Source organism: Pongo abelii, chromosome 21 (genome assembly GCF_028885655.2).
Source record: "Pongo abelii isolate AG06213 chromosome 21, NHGRI_mPonAbe1-v2.0_pri, whole genome shotgun sequence".
NCBI lineage: Eukaryota > Metazoa > Chordata > Mammalia > Primates > Hominidae > Pongo > Pongo abelii.
The window spans coordinates 64,868,834-64,889,034 of record NC_072006.2 but is presented as its reverse complement, the minus strand read 5'-3'; the positions used below and the strand labels follow the sequence as shown (position 1 = coordinate 64,889,034).

At 42.0% G+C, this 20,201-nt stretch overlaps 1 long non-coding RNA gene across 1 annotated transcript; it reads right to left on the bottom strand.

The window, feature by feature from the left end:
* Positions 1-5,101: 5,101 nt before the first annotated feature.
* Positions 5,102-7,068, bottom strand: LOC129052295 (uncharacterized). The gene is made up of 3 exons (XR_008517272.1): positions 6,783-7,068; positions 6,285-6,401; positions 5,102-5,833 (listed from the first exon to the last, which is right to left on the bottom strand). It is a non-coding gene; the product is annotated as an uncharacterized LOC129052295 (long non-coding RNA).
* Positions 7,069-20,201: the final 13,133 nt, after the last annotated feature.

Below are 20,201 nucleotides of genomic sequence, written 5' to 3'. Positions count from 1 at the left end.
TTGGCCAACTTTAGAACGGCATGTATCTATCCACTTAGGAGGCAGAGCTAGGTGGGGAGGCAGGATGGGTAGGACAGTTCTGTGCATATGCAGGGTCCTAACCTACTGGGTAAATTCAATCCCGCAGGTGCTTTCACTTCACCAATGTGAGCAGATTGTAGGTCTAGAGCTGGGGGAGATAAATAAGGGTGATGTTGAAAGGACCCAAAGTGTCATTTAGATAGGGGGTGGGCGCGGATAAGCTCAGGGAGTTATCCCACAACATAGTGATTATGGTGAATAACAATGTATTGGATACTTGAAAATTGCTAAGAGAGTAGGTAAGTGTTCTCACTAGACACCCACACACAAACATACATATGTAATGTAAGGTAATGCCCATGTCAATCACCTTGGCTTACTCATCCCACAATGTTATGCATAGATAGAAATACTTTGTCCACTATCAATACATACAACTGTATTTGTCTAAACAAATACAGTAATGGTGAAGAGTCCAGGCTTTTCTGACGTTCAGAGAGCTCTGGGTTCAAATCTTGAGCCTACAATATTCAAGTTGCATAACCTTGAACATAACCTCTCTGACCTTTCGTGTTTTCCCTTGGGATATGGAGACACTGATTCCTGCTGTATAGCATTGATGAGAGGAAGAAGTAAGATGATGAAGGAAAGTGCTTATCGCTTTGCTGATGGGAGTGGGGGGAAACTTACTAAAAGACAGCTACTCTTGCAATTCTAATAATCATCAAACCAGATTTCTCCCAAAGTATCAGATGCTTCCTGGGTGTGCTGTGCCCTGCTGACCTTAGAAAATATAAATATAATTTCAGATTGCTGATGACATTGAAGACACCATGGTGCATAGCACAGGAGCACCACACAATCTTCCAGAGTCATGTGTGGGTCTGGCTGAGGCAGCCATACAGAAGGCAAACCTCTGCTCCAACACTTCTGCCCAACTCGGCCTTGCTGGGTGAGGCACTGCTGAGACCGCAAAGCAGCTGCCATGACAACACCTGAGGAGCACAGGAGGAGTACCTGGGTGCGAGTCCAGAGGCTGCCCCTTAGGCCAGGACCCTCTTGGGCACGTTTCCTCATTCATACAGCAGGGAGAGCTCAGGGGCCCACATCACAGGGCTGTCTGAAGCGTAACCAGGGTGCTGGGACGCATGTGGAGGGCTTTGCACTGCGTCGGTAAAAGCACAAGATCATTCAGTAAGCACTGCCGTTGTTGTAAAAATCCTTAAAGTTGCTCTGAAGCCTTTCAGAAATGCTGGCAGAGCAGCAAGCCCCTAAGCCTCTGAAATTCCTTCTCTCCATTAACCAGCTTGGAGGGGCTGCAACATGGATGATGGAAGAGGGAGTGTCATGTAGGCACAGGGCCGTTTCTCCTGGGCAGGATGGGGAGAATGCCGGGGACGCCTGGCTGGCCCTCACAGCCTGGGATGCTGCCTCTGGAAAAGATGCAAGTCATGGGCTTCAGATGCCGAGAACAGCTGACTGTGGCCTCCTTTGAATCGCTTTGGTCCCAACTCCAACGTGAGTAATAAGAAGCTCTAAAGCTCTTGGCATCCAGGGACTCTCTCATCTACAAACAATGGAACCCCCAGTTCAAAGTGCCTGAAACACTAGGGCAGTTATCTGCCTAGTCCTCCTGGAAGTCCAGCAGGTGGGCACGCTTCACTTCTGACATCATCTGCCCGTACTGACTCCACCTCCCACAGGACTCCATGTGCAGCCTCCACCAGCAAGACACTCAGCCACAGCATCTCTGTGCCTAGACAAGCAGCACGGTCAAAAGCAGAGAGTGAACGTGACCTTGTGCGAAAACTCAGGCACCTTCTTGTCTGATACATTCTCACTGCTAACCTTTCCTTATCGCTGTTTGACCTGCAGAGATCTTCTTTGCATTTTCTAAACCAAGGCCACCATTGGAACTAGCACGGCCAGCTTCCCTGGCAGCACAGAGACCTCGGGGCTGGGGACCAAACACACGACGGAGCTGTCAGGAGAGAGAGAAGGGGCAGTGGATGCTGGAAGGCAACCAGCAGTCTCCAGCAGGCTCCTTCCACATTCTCATGATGAGTTTCGTGTTCGGATTGCAGGTAGTTCAAAGCAAGTGGCTGCTTTCCTCAACTAAGTCATTTTAAATTAAGTCCACAAAGTGAATATCAATGTTTTGTTTCATTGTGACAGGCTGTCAGTAAACTTAAGGAGTAAATTTGATGGCGGATTTTTTTGTTGTTGTTGTTCTTATATATTTTTTGGCATCTCCTCACAGAAGCATAAAAAATTCTCTTTGTACTGGCCCCATAAGAGCCTTTTTCCAAGGGAAATATAACATCTAGAGGCACACAGGATTTTCAGTCCTAGCAAAAACAACTCCAGCATCCTCACCATACATCAAAGAGAGACAGCCTGGTTCTCATGGCCAGGATGGTTAGTCACAATATTACGAAAAGTAACGATTAAGTGCTACACAGTAGATGGAGGCACTGGAAATTCATCACCCAATAAACAAAACACTTTTAATTGTCAGACTTTTCTCTCTGCTTCCTAAATAGGAGATAGTCCTAGAGAGCTGTGGTCTGGGGAGAGGAGTAGGCAGAGATGGGCAGCGTTTAAACATCACAGCGGCTTATGCCTGTAAGCCCAGTAGTTTGGGAGGCTGAGGTGGGAGGATTGCTTGAGCTCAGGAGTTCAAGGCCAGCCTGGGCAACATAGGGAGACCCCTATCTCTATAAAAAAAGAAAAAAATTTAGCCAGGCCTGGTAGCACATGCCTGTAGTCCCAGCTACTCCAGAGGCTGAGGTGGGAGGATTGCTTGAGCCCTGGAGGTTGAGGCTATCTATAGTGAGCTGTTACGGAGTCACTGCACGCTAGCCTGGCAGACAGAGTGAGATCCCATTTCAAAAGAAAAAAAAGGTGTTTTACAGAGGTTCCTCGCTTCTCAGTTTCTTTTAGAGAAACACTGACATTTCAGAAGTTGTTCAGAAAACATTTCAGGGAGAAGACACAGGAAACGCCCAGGTATACTGTAAGAGAGAGGCTTCCTACTGACACTTACATGGCACTACGTGGCCAGGCTCTGTGGCCTGATTCCACGTCCAGCAAGGCTGGGTGCTGACTCATCCCTGCCATGGATGTATACCTTGAAGGGATGCCATCAGGAACCTGGCCACCTTTTTAAAGGAGATATCACTTGGCTTGGATTGTAACCCACAGAACAGGCTGCAGGGCTAGTGCCCTCAAAGCCAGTCTCTCGGAACCCCCAAGGTGCCCCTCCATCCCCAGTGCCCCTCCCATCTGCTCCCACTCAGCACCTCAGTTGCCTCTGCCAACTGTCCATGCCTTCTTCAAATGTTCTCCATCCTTGGCATCTACACCCTGGTACCCTCTGTGAACACAGACACAGCTGAACAGCATCTTGTTCATGCCCTAGGCTCCCCTTGATGCCAGGCTCCTGGATTCCATCTCTGCCTCTTTAATCAGAGAGGCTCTCTCCTGCCTCTGCTTAGCCTTCTCCTCATCCTCAGGTGACACCAGCCCCCTTACCTTCCATTGTTTGCACGTCTGCTTTCCCATTGATAACAACAGCCTTGAAGGTGCAAGCTCAATCTGTTTGTCACAGGCCCGGTGTGCTGGAGTAGAGTTAACCCGTATGTGTTTGTGGATTCTCCATTTGCTTTTTTTGCCATATCTTATCATCTAACACCTTGTTTACAAAACATGTTTTCAGCCAAAATATTTTCTTCTATTAGTACTGCCTTGTCCTCCCCCACCTCCCCATGTGAACTTGGATTTGCTTTTATGTTCTAATGAGGTGTGAATGAATCCATTTTATAGATTAAATTCCAGCTAATTTGACATCTGGGTCAGTTTCAGCCATTCGGGGTATTGACATGCTCTCCTGCGAAACGATGTTGGTTTGTACAAATCATAAAATGAACTTTCACTGGAAGGGGCCTGGGATAAAAAGAGTTATTCAAAGTTTCCACAAATCACACAGCCTCTGGTGTGGTCTCACTTTGTTCATCACCCCCCACCCTATTACCATGGAGAACTGAAAGTCCATAAAAGGGGTGAGGCATGGAGAACAGGCAATTTTGTTACTTTCCTGGCACAGCATCTTTTTAGGTGTATCATGGACTGCTTTGTGATACTTAAGCAGTTGTTCACGTTTCAGTTCATGGGTAGATGAATTTATTGCATATTGCACAGATGAGAAAAAGTATCGTTAGGGGCATTTTCTCCCTAAAAGCTATGAGATCAATTGGCCCCTAGAACCCTGCAGGGGTTCCTAGGGTTCCTCCCTCAGGACTCTCAGACAAGGAGAGCTTAGGGCTCCCCCGGGCTTAGGCGCTCAGGGGTTTTGGTGTGGACCCAACCCATGGTCAATAATCTGATTCTATGATATGCTAATTAAATGGAAGCACCAATGCCTACCTGGGCCAGAAAATAACAAGGCTCAGCATTTTTCATCTTTGTGGTCATAAAAAAAGGGCAACATCCCACAGTGATGACAGTTTCCTGTTTCTTCACCCCATCACTCTCCCACTCCACTGATGCATGTTCACCTTCCTCTCCCGTGATCATCTCCCACGGTCTCTGGGGTGGGGCAATGTGAAACGGACGGTTCTGGGGAGAATCAATTGCCAGCCCCTGTTTTCCAGCCTCTGTGAAACTCCTCAGCACCACCAGCACATGAACAAATGAACCTCCTTTACTATTCTCAGATGGACACGTGCTACCTGCAAGGCAGAGACCCTGCCATGTGAGCATACCAGCATTGTAGCTTGCCACAGGGGCCAGGAGATGTGTTGAAATGGACCTCCCTGATTTCAGGACTGCAATCTGAGATCATGCTTTACATCAATAGCCATTGTCATTTTCAGAGAAACAGATAATATTATCCTGGCAAAAGGTTCTCAGTCACAGTTAGGCGTAAATTTCCCCCAAATGTCCATATCCTTTGAATGATGGTACCACTAATGTTGACTTTAAAAAAAAGTTCCAAATGGAATGCTCCCAGATTAAAATATAGTATCTATCTTTATTCACATGGTAGTTTATCTCAAATAAAATCTCCAAGCTACATTTTAGGAAGCAGATTCAGTGGCAGGCCACAAAATTTATCTCTGGAGAGAAAGACATGAAAATACATATAAAAATCATTGCCATCAGCACAAAAGAGGGAGGGAATTTATAGAACTGCAGCCTTCATCAGATTTGAAATCTGGGCTCCTCCAGGCAGCCTGAATGGCTCTTTTACCAGGAGGCTGTGTTTGATGGAAAGAAAAATGGACCCGAGTTAACGCTCCTTGAATATTCACTGTGCTCACGTGTGCCAAGAGCTTGGCCCCACACGTCATCAACTGTTAAGTAATGCAGGAACAGTTAGGAAATTGAAGCATACAAAACCTGGAAGGAAAACCACAACACCACCCTTAGCCATGGCAGAAAGCAGCAGCAGTCACTGAATGTTTGCTGTGTGTCGGGTTGTGTGCAAAACACGATCCCCATTTTTCAGAGAAGGAAGCTGAGGCACAGAGAGGTTGAGAAACTTGACTAAGGTCTCACAGCTCATGGCAAACTCAGGGTACAAATGCAGGGACTGGCTGCAGGGCCACAGTTCTTATCATTCTGCCCGGATGCCCAGCATATCTGCCACTGGTGGATAATACTTCCTTCCTCTCCTCTCACACTTGACAGCAGTTGGCATCTGCAAGACCCAGGTCTGGTGTCATCTCTCCTTCTGAAGTCCTTAAACTGTCTGCAAATCATCTTTCAAATGTTCTGTAACTCCTAAGACAGCGGGGAGCACTGCACTCTTCTGTAAATAATTTGATGAAGAAATAAGGACTCTTTTCCTCCAAAAAGTACACATACCAGCTGGCCTTGCAATCCTGTCTGCAGAACTATACAAACTCCCTAAAGCTAGTCTCTGAGCCGCCAGCTAATAACTACCTTAAAGGCCCCCTTTTGAGATCTTGCTCGTAAAGACACTAAGCATCGGTTGGTTTGATTTAGCTTGCTTTGTGCTAATTAATCTCAAGTTACTCAGATCTACCATAGAGAAATTCTATTGATTGCTACTAGATTTGTTGTTTTCACCTTGATTCATATCCTAAACTGAATCAAGTTCTGTAGAAAAAACACCCATCAAATGCATCTCCTCAAGGAGTAGAATACCACTATTATAGCCTCAAGATTCCACCTACAATTTTTACCCCCCAGGAGCTTACTCAACTCAAGAAGGGAGCATTAACTAATTGGATAATTACCATGTTAATGAAGGAGGCTGGAATTCATACAGCCAATAAGAGGCTTCATCTTGGCTGAAATTTCCCCTGGACCCAAGCTGGAGGCAGGATCCCTGGCACCTGCAGATCTCCTAAAATCTGAAGGAATGAGGTGCTTAATTCATCTCTTGATCTGTTGCTTAAATTGCCATCTGGAGAAATCACCCTCCTGGCTGTATTACATCCAAATTAAACATATTTGCTTATAAGCCCAGAAGATGAGAGCAACCTCAGTGCCATCTGCATTACAAAGGGAATAAGATACGTTGCAGGGTCTCTGCAGTTGTAGGAATGGCCATGTGAGCGCTAAATCACCTCTAATACCTACTAATAATTTAAGGAACACATTTCTGTTTGGCTTTTGTTCTAGTAGCTGATTTTTTTCCTCTCTTTTTAATCTATTTTTTTTTTTTCATCATGGTGTGATCACTGCCTCTGTGCTAAATTTGTAGTGAGATGCTGCAGACTTGTGGCCTGTACCTGAATGGATGGGGAGGAAGAGTGAAGGAGGCTGCTGGCTTTTCTTAGGTGTTCTTGCTCACAGCCTGGACAGCAGAGATGGAGCTGAGCACCTCCAGGGCAGGCCTCCATCAGCTGGGGAAAAGCTTCCGAGTATCGTAGCCCAAATTTGGCTCTACCTTTTCTAATCTCAAAGCAGGAATGAACGGCAGCTGGATTTCAGCTTTTCATGTCTCTGGTGCAAGTCCACAGAGCTACTTCAAAAGGCTGTGAGTGGAAGGGAGGCCTGTGAGTCCAGGGAAGCTTTAAAATATTTTAGACTTCAAATTGTGTGTTTTCATTTCTACATTGTGACTTAATAACCACGCCCCCCGCCCCCCTCCACCTGCCACCCACCCCTTTCCACAAATGCCACCAATCAAGCCATTTCTTTCTCAAGGGGAACTGAGTGATTTGCAGGGTTTGGGGAAGGTTCCCTGTCCCTAAAGCATCATTCCATCCCACACTGTTAAGATGCATAACTAGCATGATTTGGGGGCTTATCCTAGTGGGAGACTTTGAGAAGGAAATCAACGTCTTCAAGGGGAAGCAGGTGGAAACACCTTGAGATAGACATCTCCCCAGTCAGGCCAGGCTGGGCAGGGGGAGACAGAAACAGAAAACAGAATGAGTGTTCTGGGCATCCTGCAGTGTGGGGGTCTGTGGTGCCAGCATCAAAGGGGCAACTGAGCTCAGGGCAGAGACGGGAGAACAGCATCACGTATTATTGATCATGTTACTTTGAAAATTATTTTGGAAGTTAGTGTTGTTCTTTTTATTATTATTAGCAACATGGAAGGCACTTAAGGACAAAATTTACTCAGCAACTTTTAGCAGATATTTATTGAACACCACAATGTACCAAGCAATGAACAGAATGAACAAGAATCCCTGCCTTTATGGAGCTTGCAATCTCATGGAGAAAAATAACAGCCACCACGTGACACTGAGAACATGCCAGCTACTGTGCTAAGCACGTTTTACATATTAATTCATGAATCCTTCACATAACACTATGAGCTAGACTTTGCTATTATCTTCATTTTGCAAATGAGGAACCAACTGAGAACAGTGAGGTTAAGCCTCTTGTCCCAAATCACCCAAGTGGTACACCTAGGGCTTGAACCCAAGCCTCAAGGCTGTGCTACACCGTAACATTTTCTGATGTCACAATTGGCCAAATTTGCAAATTTGAATACCATATACACCACCTTAAAACCTACTGGGTTGTGGTATAAATAGAACCCACTCCCAACAACAGAAAATCACATGAGGGAAGTGGAGAGGGAGGGTCTACACAGGACAGAGAGCTTCAGAGTGGCAGTAACCATCTAGCTGTTCCTGTAAAATATGACCCAGGCAAGGATTTACACCTATGAGCTCCAGTTTCCATATATTTTCTTCACGAAGAGAAAGGTCCCATTGCAGCCATTTGACAGCACCATTATGACATTCTATAGACAATAAATATGAAGATGCTTTGTAAACTGAACCAATGCAAATAATTAGTAGACTCTGAAACAGACTTACTTTTGCTTTCCTTTGTTTGAGCACACGAGTGCCGTATACATTCCACAAGCCTCACATTCACCCTGTGCTGACTCTTCACATTCATTTCCACAACTGGGGAACTAAGGTTCAGGGAGATAAACAACCTGTCCAGTGTTGGACAGTGGGAATTATCCTATTGCCTCATTTTTACACATTTCCCAAATCGATGATGAATACATACATTTAATATAGTAGAAAACCTACTCTTTGTTGAGCCACTCTATACCAAGCACAGTGAAGTATCTTTGTGTATCTCATTTAATCCTTGCAACAGCTTTCTCAAGTAATTCTATTACTTTACCATTTGATTGATATAAAAAAGTGAAGTTTAAAGAGGATGAATGATCAATCAGTATAAGTCATCTCAGTCAGCAAGTAGTGAAAAGAGCCATCTAATCCTTACACATTTGACTCTAGAACTCTAGTCTTCCCTACTGTATACATATCTTTCATGTGTGCTCAAAGGAAAGCAAGAGTAAGTCTGTTTCAGATTCTACTAAGTCTTTGTGTTAGTTCAGTTTACAAAGCATTTTCATGTTTATTGTTTATAGAATGTCATAATGGCACTGTCAAATGGCTGCAATAGGACTTTTTCTTTGTAAAGAAAATATATGGAAACTGGAGCTCAGAGATGTAAAGTCTTGCCTGGGTCATATTTTGTATATTAATGTCATATTTTTTGTATTAATGCCACATTGTAGGATTGGAAATAGGGCAATAGAACTAGGATTCTAATCAGATATTTCTCTCTCCAAAGTCAGATCATTTGATACCACAATGGATACAGACTTCTGAGCTGAAAGTTTTTGTTTTGTTTTCAACAGTCTAAAAATATTTTTTCCCCTGTCTTCTGGTCTTCATTTTTTTCTGAGATAAAATCATCAGTTTTCTGAATTGTAATTCCTTGTATGTAGCATGTTAATTTCTCTGGCTCCTTCTATGTTTTTCTCTTTGACTTTGGTTTTTGGCAGTTTAATTATGATGGGTCTATATATGTTGCCTTCTTTGTATTTATCCTAATGGGTTAGCAGATGTTCCAGTTACTATTACTGCATAATAAGCCATCTCTAAATTTAGTGGCTTAAACAACAGCAACCGTTTTCTGATCTCTCACTGTCTTTGGCTCAGGACTCAGGATGGGCAACAGCTCATCTCTGCTTGGTAACATCTACACCTTCAACTGAGGACTTTAAACCTGAGGATAACTCAAGAGCAGGAGCAGGAAACATCAGCGGCCATCCTCACTCCTACACGTCTGGCCATTGGTGCTGCCTGTCAGGTGGGACAGCAGTGGAGCTATCAGCAAGAACACCCTCAGGGCCTTCTCATGTGGCCTCTGCAGCCTCATCATAGGATGGAGCCTGTGCTCTAAGAGGGAGCAACCCAAGCTCTACCACCTTTTACGACTCGTCTCAGAAGTCACAAAGGGTTCCTTTCCTAAATTCCTAGCTCCTACAAAACTCAAGGGGAAGGAATAGAGACCATTGGGTGTCTGCCATGGTGGTCTCTAAAGGAGGAAATAAAGGAAGTAGTTAAGTTGAAATCCAGCAAACATTCTACATTAGGGGTGAACTGGGGCAAGGAACAAGGTGACCCCACATTCCAAGCTAGTGGTTAAATGGAGGTTATAATAATTCATCAAAGAGAGGTTAGCACAGAAAGATCTAGAATAACACCCGGTCAGCCATGGCAGACTTCATTTTCCAAATGTGTCCACAATGATATCTGCCACAACACATGTTCTTTGAGAACACTGTTACTTTCTACCCTTGAGTACAGGCATGTTCAAGGTCATTTTTAACCACAGGGTATGCTGGAGTGGTGCAGTGTTACTCTTGAAACCTGGTGCTACAAGGCAACATGGTTCTTCCTTGCTGGCGAGACATTTGTTCTCTGACGTCTTAGGTGCTGTGCACGGAGCTCGACTATCCTGAAACCACCATGATTCGATCCCATGTCAGTCCTTTGGCTGCTAGCCCAGTTCAACTCCCAGCTGATGACCAGTGTCAACTGCCAGTCATTCTGAACATTTGACCAGTTGAGCTTTCAAATGATGGCAGTCCTGGCTGACATTTTGTGTGAACAACATGAGAGACTGGCTGGTTGAGCCCTTCCCAAATTTCTGACCCACAACATTGTGAGAAAAATAATCTTAAGCCTCTCAGTTTGGGGACAATTTGTTACTCAGCAATAGAAATGAAAATATGATCTCAGTAGGACCATGTGACTTACAGCAACCAGGGTGAAAATGGACGTCCCTGCAGATACCCGAGGAGGGGATGCATGAAGGTTCCCTAGGTGCCCTATAAATCTACAGCTTCCTGCTTTCCTCTGCCACAAACACATAACACACTGTACCTCTACACCTGATCTTTTGGTTTGGAAAGAAACGGAAGGTGATAGAAATCTGAAAGTTGCGACTGAGGTTTACCATCCTAAACACATTATTTCAGGAGACTAACTCCAAGATGATTGGCATGAACTAGAATTTTTCTACCCTTTCTCATAAAGCAAATGGGACAGCTCAGGAGGAATATTGGAGCAGTTATACACAAAAAATTAACACACAAATGAAGCAACCATGTGGCCTCTGTGTATATGGAGAAAAGTGTGAGCAAATGTGGGGCCCTAATGCAGAATGTCAGCCAGGAAGATGAGGAAGGCAGACCTCCCTAAAACAGAGGCACAAGATATTGGTGGTCATCTTAACAGAGGTGCACTGACTGATATCCTTCAGAATAGGAAGGAAATGTGAGATCTTAAGAAGGAATTCTAGGGGAGGTCTCAGCTTTACCCCCTGTGACTTGCACTTGGTCAGTATACAACTTATTCTTCCCACTAGAGTGATAGAAAGAAAAAAAGAAACTGAGTTCTATATGTTGAGGGATATCATCTTGGCCTTTTAATTATGTTAAAATTATAGCAACATGAGTCTTCCTGAAACTTTATTACTGTATTTTCTAAAACATGATTCCTTCTGGTCTAGGTACTCACCATCACTCTGAAGGAGCTTCTCACCTCAAGGTGGAGCTCCCCAAATACATGTTGGATTTGTAGTTAAAAATCCACCTGCAGCAGATAGGCGTGAGGTGGGTGGCAGAAGGGGAGGGGCAGCACCGGAGGTTGGGTGCTCAGCCTTGGGCTGGAAATGAGCAATCAATATGCTAAGTACATGTAAGCCCCATGCAAATCAGCACCTAACCTTTTTGAAGGAAATGTCTGCACCCTTTGCACAAAGGGCTGAGTAGGGACCACAGTTGGGGTTTTCCTGCACCTGTAGGCTGTAAGCTGGAGAGTAAAGGCAAGAAAGCTAGTATTTTTTTAAGATTTTAAAACAACAAACAGAACGTGTTCTCCCTTTGTATCTGAGCAACAGGGAGCTTCACACACACACACGTTCACACACACACACACCTGCTTTGTATCTAACTAGTAATTGTGAAAATAATAAGACCCCCAGTGAGGGTGGAGGGATGGAGGAGTTGGTAAGTTTCAGTCACATTTGTAAAAAAGTGGCTGTCATTTTTGCTTGCCTACGGGTTTTCAATACGTACACAGTGCCTATTCAGCTGCCATGTTCACCAATTGGACATTGTTGGGGAAATTATAGGACTCATTTAGATTTGCGATCTGTGACAGCCGACACTGTGCAGAAAGAAGAGGAGAAGGTCAGACCCCGGGAGAGAAGAAAAACAGATATTTGGGGAATAGATGAATCAGGATAGGCTTCATCTTCTAAGGCTTTATACCAAAAACAGTTACAGGGCATAAAAGAAAGTAGCTTCCTCCCCAGATCTTTGCAGCAGGTCAGGAGACAGAATCTGCTAAAGCAAACTTGGTTTTGCTGTCACATGGTCAAGGCTGCTGGCGCGAGGAGGAGGGAGTTCAAGCTGCAAGAGTGAAGGTGGGAGGGGAGACTTTGTTTTTTTTCCTCACTATCTTTAGTTGATTTTGGGAGGATTGTGTTAAATACCATCTCTACTCACAGCATAGGTCTGAAGGATTTACCTGATACGGCTGAGTCAGACAGCCTTAGTGGGGGTCTTGTCTCATTTCAGATAGTCTTGGCTGGGGTCTTGTCTCCTTGGTTTCACATTGTAACTTGGGGCAAGTGTCATGACCTCTCTAACCTTCAGTCTCAGCTATCAAAAGGGCACCATAGCAATAAGCCTGTGATGGCTGCCCTAGCTCACACGCTGGTAGATAGGAAGTGCTAAAGGCATGCTGGCACCCAATACCCCTTCCATGGATTTTTCTCCCCCTTGATATTAGTTTTTGCTTCCAGTCTGCTAAACAGCATAGCTTGGTTTGAAGCCCAGGCAACGAGCAATGCTCTGTCACTTAGGCCTGTCAGGGGACATGTCACTGTCTCCCAGAGCCACCTCCTGCCACGTCAGCCAAAGGGAGTTCTCCAGGGTCCCAGCAGAGGTCACCTGTGCAGCCAGCTGTCGACACACCTTGTAAAGCATTCACTCAGCTCTCAGGAAGGGGCTCAGACAGAGGCTCCACTTTGTACATTCTGAAGCATATCTGGCACAGAGCCCCGTCCTTCACCAAAGGAGTTGAGGCTGTGGAAGGCAAGCTCATTTGACATTGTGAATTAGAGACTCACTCGGCCACAAACACTCTGGATGCAGAAGCAGAGTCTCTTGGCTGCTCCAGCCCCAGGTCCATCTGCTTCTCTGTGGCGAGGTTCCCAAGTACAAGGTCAGATGCCAACATCCCAAGGGTAGAGGTGCCAGCCTCAAGCCAGCATGCACCTTCAGCCAGCTCCAGGCCCTTTTCCCACTAACTTTCTCTGTGATGACCACAGAGCTGTAAGCAGGTGTGGTGTTCCTTGGCACCTAATGGTACGTTTGGACTTCTGGGAGATCAAAAACTTGGAAAAGAGAAAGATCTATAGCTGGGTTTAACAAACAATTAAATGGGCATTCAGGCGCCAGTAAGTGTAAGATACTGAACCCAATTCCAAGAAACCATCTTTACTTTGCCAGCACACACAAACACATGAGTGAACTGGTGCCTAAGCAATATTTTCTTTTTGTAAGACAAGAAGAGCCCTCTGAAATCCTGGAATTCCATCCCTATAAGGAACCTCTAGACCTGAGAATGGTTCAATCTCTAGCTTGGAAAAAAAACATAATTCATGACCCTGAATAGTCACAGAGCTTCCTGCTATGACAGGATTTGACAATTTGCATCTGGCCAGACACTGACAAAAGAATAAGGGAGAGACTCTAACTGAAACAAGTCTCCCCTCTCATCTCCCAGCAGGTACTAGTGTGGCAGGCTCATGACTCATGTTTTTAAAGAACTAAATAGGAACACATTTCAAGAGGGTAAGAAGAAAAAGCCAAGGTGAGCTCTAGGAGGGGATTGGGCTCTGGAAACCTTTAGTCCTCCCTGAATTCACCTGGTTCCTGGAAAACATGCATAGCTCCCAAAAGTTTCCAGAGGGAGGTTTGTGGAATACGTTCATTATGAATTTGTTAATTGCATCAGAGATGAATGCGAATACAGCATCCCAGCGTCCACTCAGCAATGTCCTCTGGCCTTTGCTGTTTTCTCAGTTTAGCATGAGATGTGGGGCGGGATGGTCCACCCCTCCTTACTGAGTCACCTCTAGTCTTTGCTAACACTACCAGTGCTACTACGCTAGGAAGAAAGGCTCTGGGAACAAGAGCAGAAAGTTTCTGTGGGCGGCGATGCTTCCACCAGAAGGTCAACATGCACTAGTGGGAGAAATTCATGGGCAAGAAATGACTAAGTGATTCAATCGATGAGGACATTTTGTTCTTTTGGAATAACTCAGTGGTCGTTGTGCCCCGGATCACTCAGTGTGCTTTTCCTTCCTTCTGGTTAACTTAACTAGCTCCACTGCATTTAGAAGAGGCTCTTTGCACTTGTCTATAGTCTGGTAAACAAAGAAGGAACAAGGTATCTCAGCTGACAGATGCTGGTTTGAACTGTGTTCCCTTTGCTGGCAAAGGAAAAATCCTCTTTCATCAAGGAAATTGTATTAGTTCATTTTCATACTGCTATGAAGAAATACCTAAGGCTAGGTAATTTATAAAGGAAAGAGGCTTAATGGACTCAGTTCCACATGGCTGGGGAGGCCTCACAATCATGGCAGAAGCTGAAGGAGGAGCAAAGTCACGTGTTACATGGCGGCAGACAAGAGAGCAGGTGCAGGGGAACTGCTCTTCAGAACCATCAGATCTTGTGAGACTTATTCACTATCATGAGAACAGCATGGGAAAAACCGCCCCCATGATTCAGTTACCTCCCACGATACATGGGAATTATGAGAGCTAAAATTCAGGATGAGATTTGGGTGGGGACACAGCCAAACCATATAGAAATTATCAAAAGAGTAGAAGGCTGAAGCCAGGATCACTGAGATTCTAGGTCACAAACCTCCCTGCAAACCTTGAGCACCATGACTTACTTGTAAGTCCTACCCCTTGGGAAGCTTCGTCCCATCAGTGGTTCTTTTATTTTTCCCCATGGCCAATTGCATATAAATCAAATTCCCTGGACCAGGCACAAAGGAGAAGTCTTTCTTAGGAGAATTTTCTGGACTTAGGGGTTTTGACCTTATCTCCTATACTTATCTATTTATTCCATAAAGTTCATCAAATTAGTCAAGACATACTGGGGCCATATGGAAATTTGTCTGTAACTGGCACAAGTTATGAGAAAGCATTTTATCAACCTGTGAATGACTTTAGAATGTCTTCCCTTAGAACGGTGACTAAGGGGCTATAGAAACATGTGTCTAAGCTTTGTGTTAGCTTTTATTAGGAATAAGACTGTTGGGAGTTCAGTGACTAGGAGTTCATATAAAATGAAGTTTCTACCACTGTCTCAACAAGAAGGACTTCTTTTATGTTTTATTTCCAAGGAGAGAAAATGCATTCTGAGTAGTCATCTGTTATTGGAAAACAAAGTTTTATAGCTGGTGGCCTTGAAATAGTATTGCTTATCTCCCTGCCTCACACCATATTAAAAAATAACTAAATCCAGGGTGGCTACGACAGCTAAGTAGGAGAGGGGGCATTCTCTATATACATGTAGAAATAAAATACAAAGAAATATTAAAAACAAACAGTAATGTTGAAGATGGAAGGCGTTACTAATCAAAACATAAAGGCTAGAAACCATAATGGAAATAAATATTTCATCTTTCATTCAGTTGAACAACCTTTCAAAATTTCTGTGTACCATGAATACAGTCTAATGGGAAGCAAAAGACATAGAAATAATATATATATATAAACATATATATTTATATGTTATATATATATTACATATTATTTCTATGTCTTTTGCTTGCAACTAAACATAAATAGATATTTATTCTGTAAAGCTCATCAAGTTAGTCAAGACATACTGGGGCCATATAGAAATCCTTCTGTAACTGGCACAAGTCATTAAACACAAATAAATATCTATTTTCCTGTTTACATATACATATATGGGAAAATATATATATATATGGGAAAATATATATATATATGGGAAAATATATATATATATGGGAAAATATATATATATGGGAAAAATATATATATATGGGAAAATATATATATATGGGAAAATATATATATATGGGAAAATATATATATGGGAAAAAATATATATATGGGAAAAAATATATATATGGGAAAATATATATATATGGGAAAATATATATATATGGGAAAATATATATATGGGAAAATATATATATATGGGAAAAAATATACATATATATGGGAAAATATATATATGGGAAAAAATATATATATATGGGAAAATATATATATATATGGGAAAAAAATATATATATATGGGAAAATATATATATATATATGGGAAAATAATTGGTGCCTGAGTTATATGCCCTCCTCTTATAACTCAGTAAGAAAAATCCACTCAATGTAATAGGAAGAAAGGTCAAGAAACGATCCTTCTTCAAACCAATCCGACTTGGATTAATACCTAAGCTTAAATCTAGCCAATTTAATGAGGCCTCATCTGCACCCTCCCACACCCAACTAAACCAACAGAAGGAGTCAGTAAGAAGTCACCCACAAGAGAAATGACCTGGTGACAAGTAAAGTCTAATGGCTCTAGCTAGAAAACCTTACCTATCATGAGAAACGTCTTAGGAAACATACATATCAGCTTCACTGATTTTCAAGCATCCAAAATATGTGTTGTGTTTCTTATATACCTCAAGGAATGAACATATTTACTTTCAACCTGATATGAGTCACCTGGATCTAAAGAGATTGTTGGATAATATCCTGATTTCTCTGATTCTGACCGTCAATGAAAATGAAAAAGTAAAGAACTGCTTCTCATGCCTGGCTCATACGCCTCTGGAAACACAAAGGGAAGCTCAGCACAGCGTGACCAAGTGATGGGATGTTCTCATTCTGTGAACTGTGGGTAAGGCAAAGTACTGCTTCAATACAGGAGGCATTCATTGCCATGGGCTCTGCTACTTATTTGCTTCTCTCTGAGGCATTATCTATTTTGCATGATGGAACTGTCATCAACAGATTCAATGCAACCTATTTTGTGGCCTTCCATATCTATTTTTCAGGAAAACAAAACCATTCAGGATAGAATTTTGATGTTTGGGCACTATTTTACACCTGGCTCATTCCCCCTCCTAACCACTCCCCCACACCACCATTTCCATCTTTCAGGTTCCTGAATGGTGAATCCAAAGCCCATACAACACCCAAATCCAGCTGGAAAGTGGAAAATTAACTGTTTTCAAAATGTGAATGGCCTTTGTGTGCCATGTATTAAAGGCTTACAGCTACAAACCTTGGGAAAGAAATAAGTTGGATGCGATAATGTCTGTAGTGTATTCCAACTCTAAAATGTTAGAATCCATCCAACAATAGAAATTGACTAAATAAATTATGTTACATCCATAAGATGGAATATTATCTAGGCATTTAATGTGATGTGGGAGAATACAAAACGACAATGGGAAAATGTTCATGATATAGGAAGGGGGAAAACAGATTATAAAGCATTATGTACTGTATAATAACAGTTTTGTTAGAAATGAAAATAAATACTGTGTGCACACACCCATATGCACATGACAGACTGAAAGGATCAACATTTTAAAAAATCACTGTAGTTAATTTTTAGGAATACAGGTACATTTCATTTTTCTCTTACTGCTTTTGTGTGTCTGAAACCTTTAGCAGGGAACACATAGTGCTTTTGTAAAAAAAAAAAAAAAAAAAAAAACATACAGTTCAGTGGTATTAAGTATATTCACATGTGCAACCATTACCATTATCACTCTCTAGTTCTAGAATGTTTTATTGTCCTAAAAGGAAATCTGTACCTATGAAGTTGTCACTTACCATCACTCTCTATCCCTAGTTTCTAGTAACCACTTATCTACTTTCTGCCTATTGATTTGCCTGTTCTGGACATTTCATGCAAATGAAATCATGCAATATGTGACCTCCATGTCTGGCATCTTTCATATAGTGTAAAGGATTGAAGGTTCATCAATGTTTTAGCATGTGTAAGTAATTCATTCCTTTTTATGGCTGAATACCATTCCATTTTGGGGATATACCACATTTTACTTATTCATCGATTGGACATTTGGGGTTTCTACCTTTAGCTATGGTGAATTGCACAACTATATATATTTATGTACAAATTTTTGTTCAAACACCTGTTTTCAATTCTTTTGGATTTATACCTGGGAGTGATTTTGCTGGTTCATATGGTAATTCTGTGTTTAACTTACTGAGAAACTGCTAGATTGTGTTACACAGTGGCTGCATTGCTTTACTTTTCCACCAGCAAGGTGGAAGAGTTCCAGTTGCTTCTCATTCTCACCAACACTTGCTATGTTTTGCTTACCATTATTATTGTTGCCATCTTAGTGGGTATAGAGTGGTATTATCTTATTGTAATTTTGATTTGAATTTCCCAAATGATATTGATGGTGAACATTTGTTCATATGCCTGTTGACCATTTGTACATCTTTGTAGAAATATCTATTCAAGGCTTTTGCCCATTTTTAATCAGGTTAGTCTTTGTTGTTGAGTTATAATAATTCTTTGTATTCTGGGTGCTAGACACTTATCAGATATGTAATTTGATAATGTTTTCTCATTCTGTGGATTATCTTTTTACTCTTGATAGTGTCCTTTGATACAGAAAAGATTTTAAAACTGATGAAGTCTGAATTATCTATTTTATGTTTTTGTTGTTTATACTTTTGATGTTATATCTGAGAAACCATTGCCAAATCTAAGGTCATAAAAAATTACCCCATTTTTTTTTCTAAGAGCTTAACAATTTGTCTTAACAACATTAAGTTTTTCAACCCATGGACACAGGATATCTTTTGATTTATTTAGATCTTTGCTTTCATTCACCAGTGTTTTAGAACTTAATTTCTGTTTCTGATACAATTTAACTTAGTTTTTGTATGTGACATGAGACAGGTCAAATTTCATTCTTTTGCATGCGATATCCAGCTGTCTCTGCACCATTTGTTGAAAAGATTATTCCATCCCATTGAATTATGTTGAAACCCTTGTTGCAAATCAATTGACCATATACTATGCTTTTTTCCCCTCTATTCTCAATTCTATTCCCTTGATCTCTGGATATATGTATGCCAGTGTTATACGTCCTGATTAGTGTAGAATTGTAGTCAGTTTCAAGTCAGGAAGTGTGAGTCTTCCAACTTTGTTCTTCCATTTCAAGACAGATTTGGCTATTCTGAGTCCCTTGAATTTTTATAATTGTAGGTTCAGTTTTTCTACCTTTATAGAAAGCCATCAGGATTTTGATAGGGATTACAATTATCTATAGATTGATTTGGAGAGTATTGCCATTTGTGTTAGTCCGTTTTGGGGTTGCTATAAAGAAATACCTGAGGCCGGCTAATTTATACAGAAAAAGAGGTTTATTTTGGGTCATGGTTCTGCAGACTCTACAGGAAGCATGGTGCTGTCATCTGCTGTCCTCTGCTGTCATCTGCTGTTGGCAAGAGCCTCACGAAGCTTCCAATCATGGTGGAAGGCAAAGGGAGAGCTGTTGTATCACATGGTGAGAGGGAGCAGGAGAGATGCCAGGCTCTTTTAAAGGACCAACTCTCATGAACTAACAGAATGAGAGCTCATTACCTTGGGAAGGGCACTTCATGAGGAATTCACCCCTGTGACGCAAACACCTCCTACCAGGTCCCAATTCCAACTTTGGGAATTACATTTAAACATGAGATTCGGAGGGGACAAACATCCAAACCATCTCACTGTCTTAATATTAGTATTCCCACCATGAATATGTCTATTTATTTAGATTTTCTTTAATTTCTTTCCACAATATCTTATAGTTTTCAGTGTAATATCTTACACCTCCTTGGTTAAATTGATTCTAAAGTATTTCATTCTATTGAAATTCCACTATTATACGTGGAATTATTTTTCGTAATTTCCTTTCAGATGATTCATTGCTATTCATTTATTTTTGTGTTGATCTTAATGAAGTCATTAAGTAGTTCTAATAGTTTGTGTGTGTGGGTTCCTTAGGGTTTTTATATAAGATTATATCATCTGTAATTTGAGATAGTTTTATTTTTCCTCTCCAATTTGGGTGTCTTTTAATTTCTTTTTCTTCCCTATCTTCTCTGGACAGAATTCCAGAACAATGCTGGAAAGATGGTAAAAGTGGGCACCATTGTTTTGTCCATAATCTTAGGGGAAAGCTATCAGTCTTTCACCATTGAGTATGAATGAGCTTTGGTTTTTCATAAATGGCCTTTATTAAGTTGAGAGAGTTCCTTTCTAGTTCCAAGTTTGTTT